We start from the raw sequence: 12,363 nt of genomic DNA, 5'->3' as shown, positions 1-12,363 counted from the left end.
GCTGATATTAATATGGCTTGGTTGAAAGTCTTATGTGTATGGGGGCCCCGGACAACTCATTGTTGGGAAAGATGTCTAGCAGGCATGTCCGATTTTTGACTGCTGATCACTTTGTTCTCTATGAGATTTGCTACCACCAGACAAGACAGGTGAAGACTCTTTCATAGAGAATATAGGAGCAATCAACCATCCAGTCACTTTTGTGTAGAGGACAGACAAGTGAGATAGCTGCAGGTGGAATGATCATCCCACAGCTGTCTAATATGTATTGCAGCCTTAACTTGTAGTTTCTCACCATGTTCAATGTTGGCTGGGTGTAATAAGTCCAACCAGAGATCTTGGTTTGCCTTGGATATTTTATAACTAGTAGAGAGAGTGACAATTTATTTAAGTAGCTGTGGGTAATAGAAATAGTGTGGCACCCCTGAGGCTTCCGTCGCCACAGAGATATTGCACCTCAGCCAGAGGTGTGGTATTCCATCCTGGGTAAGAATGGGGTCAACTACCGGTGTACAGACTAAACTTGCACACACCAATTGGTAGGCATACACTGAGTCAGGGATAGTGGCGGCAACCCCCATAGATGTATTCATGGGGCCATAAGTCCCATTTCTGGTCCCACCAGTGTGGGTGGGGCCTAGTCAGTGGGTGTGTGGGAGGAGTCAGAAAGTGAGAGTAGACAAAGGGAACAAGGAAGTTCAAGTTCCATGAAGGCAGGGCAGTCTGTCAGAAGGAGTATAGGAGTGAGGAGGTACGCTGTCAGGAGAGGACAGCAGAGAGAAAGGACAGAAACAGAAGGAAGTTCCTGGTGAAGATCCTGGGGTCTAGCTAGGCTCAGGTGACACCCCAAAGAAAGAAAGGTTTCCAGGGCCACAGAAGGGCAAGTGTCCCATGACCTGTTCCTCTGATAACATCGGGTGGAGGGATCTGGCTGCATTCAGGGACGGTCCCTAGACAGAGGGAAGAAAGACAATTCCTCAAAAGTAAAACTGAAGGCCTGGGAGATCGTTTCAGGCGCCAAGGGCCACTACCCGCCACAGATCCCCGGTGAAGAGGGCAAGAAACAACTGCAGTTAGCCCGCTTTGTACAGGCCCTGTGGTGGAGGCTGAGACCAGCTCAGCTAAAACAGTCAAGGCTAAGAAGTCAGTCAAAAAAGGACACACAACTAGGGGTACACCGGGACTGACCTTTGACCTATCCGGGATTGGCAGCGGCCCCTGACAGCGGATCCTGGCACTCCGTGGGCAATTGGTCCACGGCCAAATTGAACTAAACAGTGAGTAAACATCTTGACTGCAAGCTGTGTGTCGTCTGGTTTATCCTGCACCTCGTCCACAAACACCAAAGACTTTCCCAAGCAGCAAAGGTTGCCCCGGGGTATCCGCTCTACCTGTGGAGAGCACGAAACACCTCAGCTGCCATAACACCAGCCTCGGAGGTTCCTTCCAGCAGTTGCAGCTCCATAGCTGCAAAATACCACAGCTGGCATCACGAATCTTAAATAAACATTATCATCATCTCCCCAATATCGCCACATCATTAACTGACTCCACCAGGGTCACGGAGTCGGGCCCCACCACCGCTGACTACCCCGGACTAGTCCGGCCCAACACTGAGTCACCTAAGGCCCTGGGGTGGGCCAGTCATCTTTCTGGCGTCACGAACAGGATTCAAACCTGTGCGGGGAACAATTTAAGTAGCTGTGGGTAATAGAAATAGCACTACACATTATTACTAAAAATTACTTTGTTGTTGTCAGCTGGCACTGTGGGGGTCCCTAAACACGAAGAATAAGTAGGTTAACAGGGTGTGGTGTACTGGAGGTCATATAAACAGAATAGAAGAAGCACAGCCTGAAATACAAAGAAGCAGCTGAAAAGATCAGTGTTGTTTCAAGAAACTTGGCATAAATCAACAATACATTTAAACATTTTTTTGTAATATAACTTTTTAGAGAACAAAGATTCTTTCACCAGTTAAATGGTTTTATAGCTTTCTAAGTTATATTTGTTTCTTGGTAAGAGGGTGATAACTGAAATGATTAGCTTCAGTAGATAGTTTTTATTTCAGCAGATATCACCCTGATTTCTCAAGATCCAGAACAATACAGCTGCCATAAAGATGAGGGAATTGATTTGTAGGACCTTAAGCCTGCTTTACACCTTTCAATTTCGCATACAATATCGTATGCGATGTGACCCGCCCCCATCGTATGTGCGGCATGTTCAATCTTTTGACCGTGCCGCACAATCGATTAAAAGCTGTCACACGTACTTACCCGTCCATACGACCTCGCTGTGGGCAGCGAACATTCACTTCCTGGAGTGGGAGGGACGATCGGCATCACAGCGACCTCACGCAGCAGCCAGCCAATAGAAGCGGAGGGGTGGAGATGAGTGGGATGTAAACATCTCTCCCACCTCCTTCCTTCCGCATTGTCGGTGGGATCCGTGGATGGAGGTAAGCTGTCGTTCAATGTTCCCGGGGTGTCACACACTGCGATGTGTGCTGCCTCGGGAACATTGCACAACCGCACGTTCAATTTTTGAGAAATGAACGCCGTGCATGCGATGAACGGATTTTTGTTCAATCGCAATTGCACAGGGGTTTTACACGCTACAATCATACTTACGATGCCGGATGTGCGTCACTTACGACGTGACCCCCGCCGACACATCGTAAGATTTATTGTAGCGTGTAAAGCACCCTTTAGTGTAATGCCGACATGGAACCACAGGCTCAGACTGGCTCTAATGGACAGGCTAGAGGAAAGCCGCTCAGTAAGCAGGACCCCGCGAACCTGAAACCCTTTAACCCCTATACAGTGATTTGGAATTACACAGGGCCCCGGAGATCACTATCTCTGGTAGGTTGCAGTCCGATGGGAGTAGAATTCAGGCAGAGGTCAAATCCGGATCGGGAAGTGAGGTACAAATACGGCAGTGTCATGATTGACTCCTGGCTCAGCTGGAGCTGAGCCTTTTTTTTAGTTTCACTTCTGATGCAAGTCACGTTAGGGGTTAATCCTTTCTGCCTCATTTTGGAGGTCAGGTTGCTTTATTAGGGCACTGTTTCTCTTGGACTTCGCCAGTGATACTTATGGCTCTGCTGTGTTCTGCTCTTGAGTGACCTGTTGTCTGCCCTGCCCCCTCCTGACCTCCGTGTTCACCTGACCTGTTAACCTCCTCTGTTGTCTGTTTCCATTAGGGTACCTTCTCACTTAGCGATGCAGCAGCGATCCGACCAGCGATCTGACCTGGTCAGGATCGCTGCTGCATCGCTACATGGTCGCTGGTGAGCTGTCAAACAGGCAGATCTCACCAGCGACCAGTGAACAGCCCCCAGCCAGCAGCGACGTGCAAGCGACGCTGCGCTTGCACGGAGCCGCCGTCTGGAAGCTGCGGAGACTGGTAACTAAGGTAAACATCGGGTATGGTTACCCGATGTTTACATTAGTTACCAGCGCACACCGCTTAGCTGTGTGTGCAGAGAGCAGGGAGCCGCGCACACTGAGCGCTGGCTCCTTGCTCTCCTAGCTGCTGTACACATCGGGTTAATTAACCCGATGTGTAATGCAGCTACATGTGCAGAGAGCAAGGAGCCGCGCACACTGCTTAGCGCTGGCTCCTTGCTCTCCTAGCTGCTGTACACATCGGGTTATTTAACCCGATGTGTACAGCAGCTACATGTGCAGAGAGCCGGAGCCGGCAGCACAGGCAGCGTGAGAGCTGCGGAGGCTGGTAACTAAGGTAAATATCGGGTAACCACCTTGGTTACCCGATGTTTATCTTGGTTAGAAGCTTACCTCAGCTGTCAGACGCCGGCTCCTGCTCCCTGCTCGCTTCATTTGTCGCTCTCTCGCTGTCACACACAGCTATCTGTGTGTCACAGCGGGAGAGCGGCTTTGAAGAAAACGAACCAGGGCTGTGTGTAACGAGCAGCGATCTCGCAGCAGGGGCCAGATCGCTGCTCAGTGTCACACACAGCGAGATCGCTAATGAGGTCACTGCTGCGTCACAAAAAGCGTGACTCAGCAGCGATCTCGGCAGCGAGCTCGCTGTGTGTGAAGCACCCCTTAGTGTCTCTCCCTTTGTCTCCCAGTTCGTTCCTTATCTGTTTACCTTTATTCTGTCTTGTCTTCCCACTCCCCCTCGCTTCTAGGCTCTGATTTCCCGGCTACTGACTATTTGCTTCCCTCTGACTACGTTTAGACTTTGCCCTTGTGTACTTACAAGACCTCATGTTGTGATACGGCTTTCTGACGATTCTACTGCCATCTGGTGGGCTTGACTAGTATTACCTCTGCTAGGGAATTCCCTGCTCATACGTTTCCTCCACTTTTACGCCCCCTAGTGGTTTACCAGCTAACTGCCTTCTCAGATAGTTTCAGGAATCCTCTCAGTTCCACATTACTGCGCTGTACTGCTATTGTACATCTTAGAGTACAGCGTGACACGCAGGCAGGAGAGTAGTCAGAGAACAGGCCGGGGACAAAGCAGGAATCAAATAATCAGAATAGGGAGAACCAGAGTGTAGCAGGAATACAATCTATATCTGGCAATGGCCAGCAGAGAGAAGAGAGGATAAAAAGGGTGTGGTGTCTTCCCATTGGCTGTGGCTGAATTGTGGCAACCTCAGCTGGAAGACACACGCCATCTACACTCACGCAGTAGTACTGCAGGCACCAGGAAAACCCAGCATAGTGGATGAGCGGAGCCTGCGCCCATCATAGCCACTGGCACCGACTGCTCCCCATCACCAGCACAGTCCACAGCGGTAATACGGCGGCGCCTGGAGACTGAAGTAGAAGTCACAGGAGCGGACTCTGGTGAGGATGTGACATAGTCTGGCAGCCATATCAGTTGCCCATTCCTGCCAGAATGGAGTCCTGCAAAGTTCTTGCTACTTGCCAGAAATCTGTGTTTTTTCAGATTTGTAGCCATGTGAAGTCATTGTTGTATCATTATGCACACATGTATGATGTTTCAACAGGACCTATGATAAGACGAGGCATCAGAGATGATAGCTGATAGGCTGTGGCTTGCAGGGCTTTAATCCAGTGGCCATAGACTATAGACATGTATGTAACTAATGGGTACAGAGATTATCACACCTGGTCTCTGGAGCCTAAAGAGAAGGGAACAATCTTTGATTGTTGTTGGACCTTTTGGACATTTTGTATTAGTACTCATGTTTCAAGGTACGACACTAACTATAGACACGACTGCTGGACCAGGGTACTGCAAATCAATTCACTCATCTCTAATCTGACAAGCAATGCAGAAATATATTCTTCTCATCCTAAATTTGCTTTTTGGCATCTTAGGAAATCTGGGTGATTATTTTTCTCTACTGCGGTGAAATCATCTTATTAGCATTGTAGAGGAAATATAGCAGGCCTGCTAAATAATTCAATATATCATTTTAATTGTCAAAAAATGTTTCATTAAGTCAAGGAAAAAAAAAAATCACATTTAAAGGCAAAAGCAAAACAACGTGACAATTCCTCGCACTTAATTAAAGATATGATATGGAAATTATGCTACACGTGGTGCTCTGTTTCCCACTAGAGGGCAGTAGCTCAGATGCCTGTTAAAATCATTGGCAAAATTTCACTCTAGAGATTTAGACATTGTTCAACAGTTTAACCCTTCACATACGTAACATGCAACAAGCTTGTCTGGCATACGAGGGTATGGGAGGCTTTTTACACTTCCATATGCATAATAAATCATTCACATACAGCGCATAGCACGCACCACAAAGCCACCTGTCTTTGGTGTGAAGATTTTGTGTATTCCCGGCAGCATTCTTCCTCCTCCTATTCCCCGAGCATGCTGTTAATCTCCCTCATATTGTTCATAATCCAGAAAGCATTACAATGCTCTCGCTCTGCGGATGACATTGGTGACTGCAGCAGTGTCCTCATTATAGGTCACTGGCGCTTATTACTGCTCTAGAACCAGCAAAAAAAAGCTTTTTTTTTCAAACCAAATCTAAAAGAGCCACTTACAAATGCTAATATTAGGGAAAGCGTAGTAATAATAATAATAATATTAATAATACACGTACTGTAACGCATAACAAGCACATCTATATATCTTTTTAATACTATTTAAATACAATTTTATCTGTATTGGTTTAAAAATGTTCCATCCTGTTTAATATTTCATCCTCTTTCCACACTTTACCCAACACTGGTTATACTTTCCAACTTGCAGCCCTTGCATTTACAATATTTATTTAGTCTGCTATGTAAATTAGAAGCAATAAAAGTTATGTTTTAATCAACACCAGTGGAAGTTCAGTGAAAGCTTAATAATTGATTGCTCCTTTCTTTGTATCCCAAGCTCTGGATAAAAAAAAACGTAACATAGTGTGTTTGATATTTTAAGTACCATAGCTCTCCAGTAACATGACTGCTTTATATCACTTTTATTACAGTGCTTACATTTGCTCTTTTGCCTATGGGAGTTGCTTCTGCTGTATACTGCATGTGAGCTCCAAGACGGCTCATTGAAGAAACCCTGTGTAATCTAAACCTGCAGTAAAACTGTGTTCAATCGGTCCACTACTTGTTAACCACATATGAGCAGACTAAAGCCTCATTCAGATGTCCATGTTTAACCACGTACATGAAATAATGTTACCAGTGTACAGAGGGTATTGGATCAGTGTGCCATCCATGTGTAACCAGTGCTTTTTACAGGTAAATAAATACATAAACGACAAAGATTGTCATAATATTTGCAAAGTTAAAGACGTACAACACACGGATTCCGTTTGTGTGCTGAACATGTGTTTTTCATGGACCCATAGACTTGTATTGGCCCTTGTCATCTGTGATACTGGAAAAAGTAACTTTTCCAATGTAAGGTGCTTAGACAATTCGTAAAGTAGCTTAATTTAGTTAGCTGCACTAAAATAATAAAAACAATGGCAAAGGTGATTATTTTTGTTGGGTTCTTGATAGCTGTATTCACAGTTAGAAAAACTATGGCTATAGATTACTTTCCAAGGTTTTCAATAAACTGATTGGTGATAATATTAAAGGGAAAGTTTTCTATTTTCTTCTTTACTACAGGAGTACGATATTTGGTATGAAAAATATTTGTTACTGCTTAGATGGGGAATTGGCATGGCTCAGTTTAGGGATTCAATCTGGTGACCTGTTGCTGCATGGTCAGTTTCTCTGTCTGCTGAGCTATTGCCTTTTCTTCCCTCAAAATATTGACGGTTCAAATTAACTTTGTTCTCCCTTCTTTGTTACTCATTTTTTTCATTTGGTTCTTCCTATCACATTTTTCTGAGTTGTGTTTTATATGTTCACCTTTCACTTCACTTACTTGTGGTCTATTACCTCTAGGTGGACTCATGTTGAGTACTTCCAGCCCTTCAGCTAAGGGGTTTATTTTATTTGGTAAACACCAATTTAATTCCTGCAGTGAGTCACTTTGTATTCCTTCTCAGCACCTCTTTTTATTACCTCTTCTAGGTTTCTGGGAGTTTTTACATGATCCTCTTATTTGTAGCTCTCTTTAGGTTTTTCCTCCCTACCTTATATGAACCTGTTACGGTTCCTGTGGCACTGGAGACTATGTTCGGATTTCTTGCTACTGCACATGTGCAAGCGCTGGAGACTAAGTCCTATCTTGGAGCCATTGCACATGTGCTGGTGACATCATCGCTGACACGAGGTCACATGTCTCTGACACCTTCTAAGCTGATTAGCCGCTGATCATGTGCTTGTGACGCTTTGCTCGGTGATAGGCCAGCGTGACGTCATTGCTGTCGTTCTGGCAGCGGATTGGCTCTTGTGTCCTCCATCTTGGATGAGGCACAGAGTCTATATAAGACCCTGACGCACGCCGCTCGGCGCTCAGTCCTCTTGGTTCATGCATGAGAGTAGACGCTCTGTGCACGTCCCTCTAGGACCGGCAGGGTAGTGTTCTTGTACCTTACAGCTTCGGCTGCGGTCCGTACCTTACATCTTAGTGGAGCGGACATAGGCAGGTGCCTGAGGCACTTGGTCCGGCTGGGCCTTGTGATTCTACTCGTAGGTGGACGTTGCCGCTAAGGTAACATTCCTTATACTGCGTCTGGCAGTTGTTCGTATCCTCGCACACTAGGGGAGCGAACATAGGTTTGAGCTTTGTGCGGCTTGTGCTGCTGTCCGTCTCTTTTGCACCACTAGTAGAGCGGACCTAGGCAGGTGCCATATCTAGTGGTTCATGTTCTCGCACACTAGTGGAGCGAACGCAGGTAGCAGCTTTGTGCGGCTTACGCTGCTGTCCGTCTCCTGGCACCACTAGAGGAACGGACCTAGGTAGGTGCCATTTCACACTCACTGCTTTTGTCTCTGTGATCATTAACAGAGACCATACCACAAACCCTCCGAGTAAGGGAGGAATTGCTTTATTTCCTAACTATCTGCCTCTGTGAGTTTAACAGAGGTATTGCACTCTGCACTTGTGCTACTACTATTTACAGCGGCACACTTATATACTCTTCCTCACACATTAACCTATCCTTTTACGTTAATGCTAAATATAGTAGTCGCTGTGACTTTAACAGTACATGCCGTGATTGGCTCCAGTGTCACTGAGACGTATCAGTGTCAGTACTGCTTCCGTAGTACAAGATACCCCTTATCCTCTGCCATAGTCTGCAGCAGAGACTTTGCACGGTGGACCCTGACTGTCTGATATCCCTTTGGTTTTTATAATCAGACAGCCCCCATAACATTAGGACTGAGCCAAGGGTCTGGCAATTATGGCAGAATATCAGCAGTTATACCATTACATACAAGTACTTGAGTCGCAGCTCAAGAGTATAAAGGATAAACCTCAGACCATGGTGGCATCTGCACATGATCCTCGACTTGCTCTGCCAAACAGATATTCTGGCGATGCCAGATCATGTCGTGGTTTCATTAGTCAGTGTCAGATACACCTAGAGGTCAACTCTTCTCGCTTCTCTACGGAAAGGTCCAGAGTAGGCTTTATCATCTACTTACTTCAGGACAAAGCATTAGAATGGGCAACTCCCCTATGGGAGCGCTCTGATGTGGTTACTCTGAGACATCAAGACTTTCTTGATGCTCTTAAAGCGGTATTCATGGGTCCGCAGGTTACCCATGATGCGGCCCTGAGACTGTTAGATCTATATCAGGGTTCGTTATCCACTAGTTCTTATGCCATTGCTTTTAGAACTCTGGTGGCAGAACTAGACTGGCCAGAGAAGGTGTTGATTCCTATCTTCTGGAGAGGGTTGGCAGGCTATGTCAAGGATGCCCTTGCTACTCGTGAGGTCCCTGAAGAATTGATCACAGTAGCAACGAGGATTGACGTACGCCATAGGGAATGTAGACTCGAGGTCTCTTCCTCACGCCCTAATCATCGGGCTATTCCAGATGTTGAGGGTCCACCACCATCTTCCTCAGCATCTAAAACATCTCCCACTCCTATGGAGTTAGGTCATACGTCCTCCAGACTACGCAAGTCTGGTCCTCCTATATGTTACGTATGTCGTCAGGCTGGGCACTATGCCAACAAGTGTCCTAGCCGTCAGGGAAACTCCCAGGCCTAGTAATCATTAGAGGGGGGTTACTAGAGACGTCTTCTGCACCCTCTAAGTATAGTATCCCAAGTCAGCTCTCATTCTCTGAGAATACATGGCCTATTATGGCTTTTGTGGATTCCGAAGCTGACGGGACTTTTGTGTCCTCAGGATTTGTAAAGAGACACAATATTCCCTTTATCATGTTAGAGGCACCTATTCCTGTCTGTGTTGTTAATGGGACTATGTTGTCTGACTCCATTACATTGAGGACAGTTCCCTTGAACCTTTCCCTGCCTCAGGGTCACATAGAGGAGATTTCTTTTCTTGTTTTGCCTGAGGGTATAGACGACGTCCTTCTGGGTCTCCCATGGCTTCGGACTCATGCTCCTCTAATTGACTGGGAGTCCGACAGCATTATTAGTTGGGGTTCGAAATGTCAGTCCCGATGTCTTCCCTTACCACCTAAGGTCGTTGTGGTTGCATCAACTGATCTCTCTCCCATACCTACACCCTATTTGGATTTCACTGACGTGTTCTTCAAACAGGGTGCTGAGGATCTTCCACCCCATAGGCCGTATGACTGAGCCATAGACCTTATCCCAGGTTCCGTTCCACCTAAGGGCAGGGTTTACCCCCTGTCAATACCTGAGTCGGAGGCCATGTTGACCTATATAAGAGACAGTTTAGAGAAGGGGTTCATTCGTAAGTTTGTCTCTCCCGCGGGAGCTGGGTTTTTCTTCGTTCAGAAGAAAGAGGGTGATTTGCGTCCCTGCATAGATTACAGGTCTCAACGCAATCACAATAAAGAACAAATACCTGTTACCTTTAATTTCGAGCTCTTTGACAGACTGAGGGGAGCTCAGGTTTTTACGAAGTTGGATCTGCGGGGTGCGTAGAACTTGGTACGAATTCGAGAGGGTGACGAATGGAAGACCGCTTTTAACACCCGAGACGGTCACTATAAATACCTCGTCATGCCTTTTGGTTTATGTAATGCTCCCGCAGTATTTCAGGACTTCGTAAACGATGTGTTCAGGGATTTACTGTTATCCTCCGCCGTGGTGTATCTGGACAACATCCTGATTTTTTCTCCTGATCTGGAGACTCATCGTCAGGATGTCGTTCGTGTCCTTTCCCGTTTAAGGGAGCACTCATTGTTTGCTAAACTCGAAAAGTGTGTATTCGAGCAGTCATCCTTGCCTTTTTTGGGTTACATTATCTCACAAGAGGGTCTGGCTATGGATCCTGCGAAGCTCTCTGCTGTCCTGGAATGGTCCGAACCTCATTCCTTGAAGGCGGTGCAACGCTTCTTAGGATTCATAAATTATTACCCGCAGTTCATACCCCATTTCTCCACTTTGGTGGCCCCTTTGGTGGCCTTGACTAAGAAAGGTGCTAATCCAAAAGTCTGGTCTACTGAGACATCCCAGGCTTTTGAGGCAGTAAAAAGACACTTTTCAACTGCTCCCGTTCTTCAAAGACCCGATGAGAATAAGCCCTTCCTCTTGGAGGTTGATGCCTCTTCAGTGGGTGCTGGTGCGGTCTTGTATCAAAAGAATGGTGTAGGTAGTGTGAGGTAGCACGGTCGGCTGCGCAGCAGAAGACACGGGATCCAGGCATTAAGGTTCACAGCACACGGTTTAATGTCCAAAACAAAAGTCCACAACAAAATACATGTGCCTCTCCAGCAGAAAGCTCAGGGAGTTCTGTTCACTCCCTCACACCCGGCACACCTGCTCTCGTTCCTGTTTCCATTTAACCCTTCCTTCAGCCTGTAGGGAAACAGCATTAACCCTGGAGTGGATTTACTTTCTATCATGGAGGGAGCACAGCCGGGGCGAGACATACCGGCCGTCATAGATAACCCCGGTCACAGTCTCACATACCCCCCCCTCAGTTCAATCGTGCGGGGTTGAACTCTCGCCATCAAACACGGGCCGCGGGACAAGGCATCGGCGTTGCCCTGCAACCCACCGGCCCTATGTTCAACCGTAAACCGGAAGTTCTGCAGAGAAAGGAACCACCGGGTAACCCGGGCATTCTGTTCCTTGGCGGACCTCATCCAGACCAGTGGAGAGTGATCCGTCACCAAGCGAAACTGCCGTCCCAGCAGGTAATAGCGTAGGGACTCCAAGGCCCACTTGATCGCCAGGCACTCCTTCTCCACTACGCTATAATTCCGCTCGGGAGGAATGAGCTTTCTACTTAAGAAGGTGACGGGGTGTTCCTCCCCCTGAACCACCTGAGACAGCACTGCCCCCAGGCCGACCTCTGAGGCGTCAGTCTGTACTATGAACTCCTTCCGGAAATCAGGGTGGACAAGAACGGGCTGTCCGCACAGGACCTCCTTCAGGGTCCGGAAGGAGTCCTCGGCCTGCGGAGTCCAGCGCACCATGACGGACTTCTTGCCTTTGAGAAGGTCCGTCAAGGGGGCTGATAGTCCTGCAAAATCCTTTACAAACCTCCTGTAGTACCCCACGATACCCAGGAAGGCCCTAACCTGCTTCGTGGTCAGGGGTCTAGGCCACTTCTGGATCGCCTCAACCTTGTTAATTTGGGGCTATCACGTAGCCCAAGTAGCGGGCTTCCGTGAGTCCCAATGCACATTTCTTGGGATTGGCTGTCAATCCGGCTGTTAGAAGCGCGTCCACCACCGCTTGTACCTGTTCCAAGTGGGTCTGCCAATCGGAGCTGTAAATAATGATGTCATCAAGGTACGCTGATGCATACGCCTGGTGGGGTTCCAGCACCAAGTCCATCAACCTCTGAAACGTGGCCGGAGCGCCATGTAACCCAAAAGG

The 12,363-nt window shown here is 47.3% G+C and overlaps 1 protein-coding gene across 3 annotated transcripts in view; it reads left to right on the top strand.

The window, feature by feature from the left end:
* GRID1 (glutamate ionotropic receptor delta type subunit 1) overlaps positions 1-12,363 on the top strand; it is a 1,874,363-nt gene that overhangs the window by 101,024 nt on the left and 1,760,976 nt on the right. The window lies entirely within an intron of this gene.

Source organism: Anomaloglossus baeobatrachus, chromosome 5 (genome assembly GCF_048569485.1).
Source record: "Anomaloglossus baeobatrachus isolate aAnoBae1 chromosome 5, aAnoBae1.hap1, whole genome shotgun sequence".
NCBI lineage: Eukaryota > Metazoa > Chordata > Amphibia > Anura > Aromobatidae > Anomaloglossus > Anomaloglossus baeobatrachus.
This window is presented reverse-complemented; position numbering and strand designations above follow the sequence as displayed.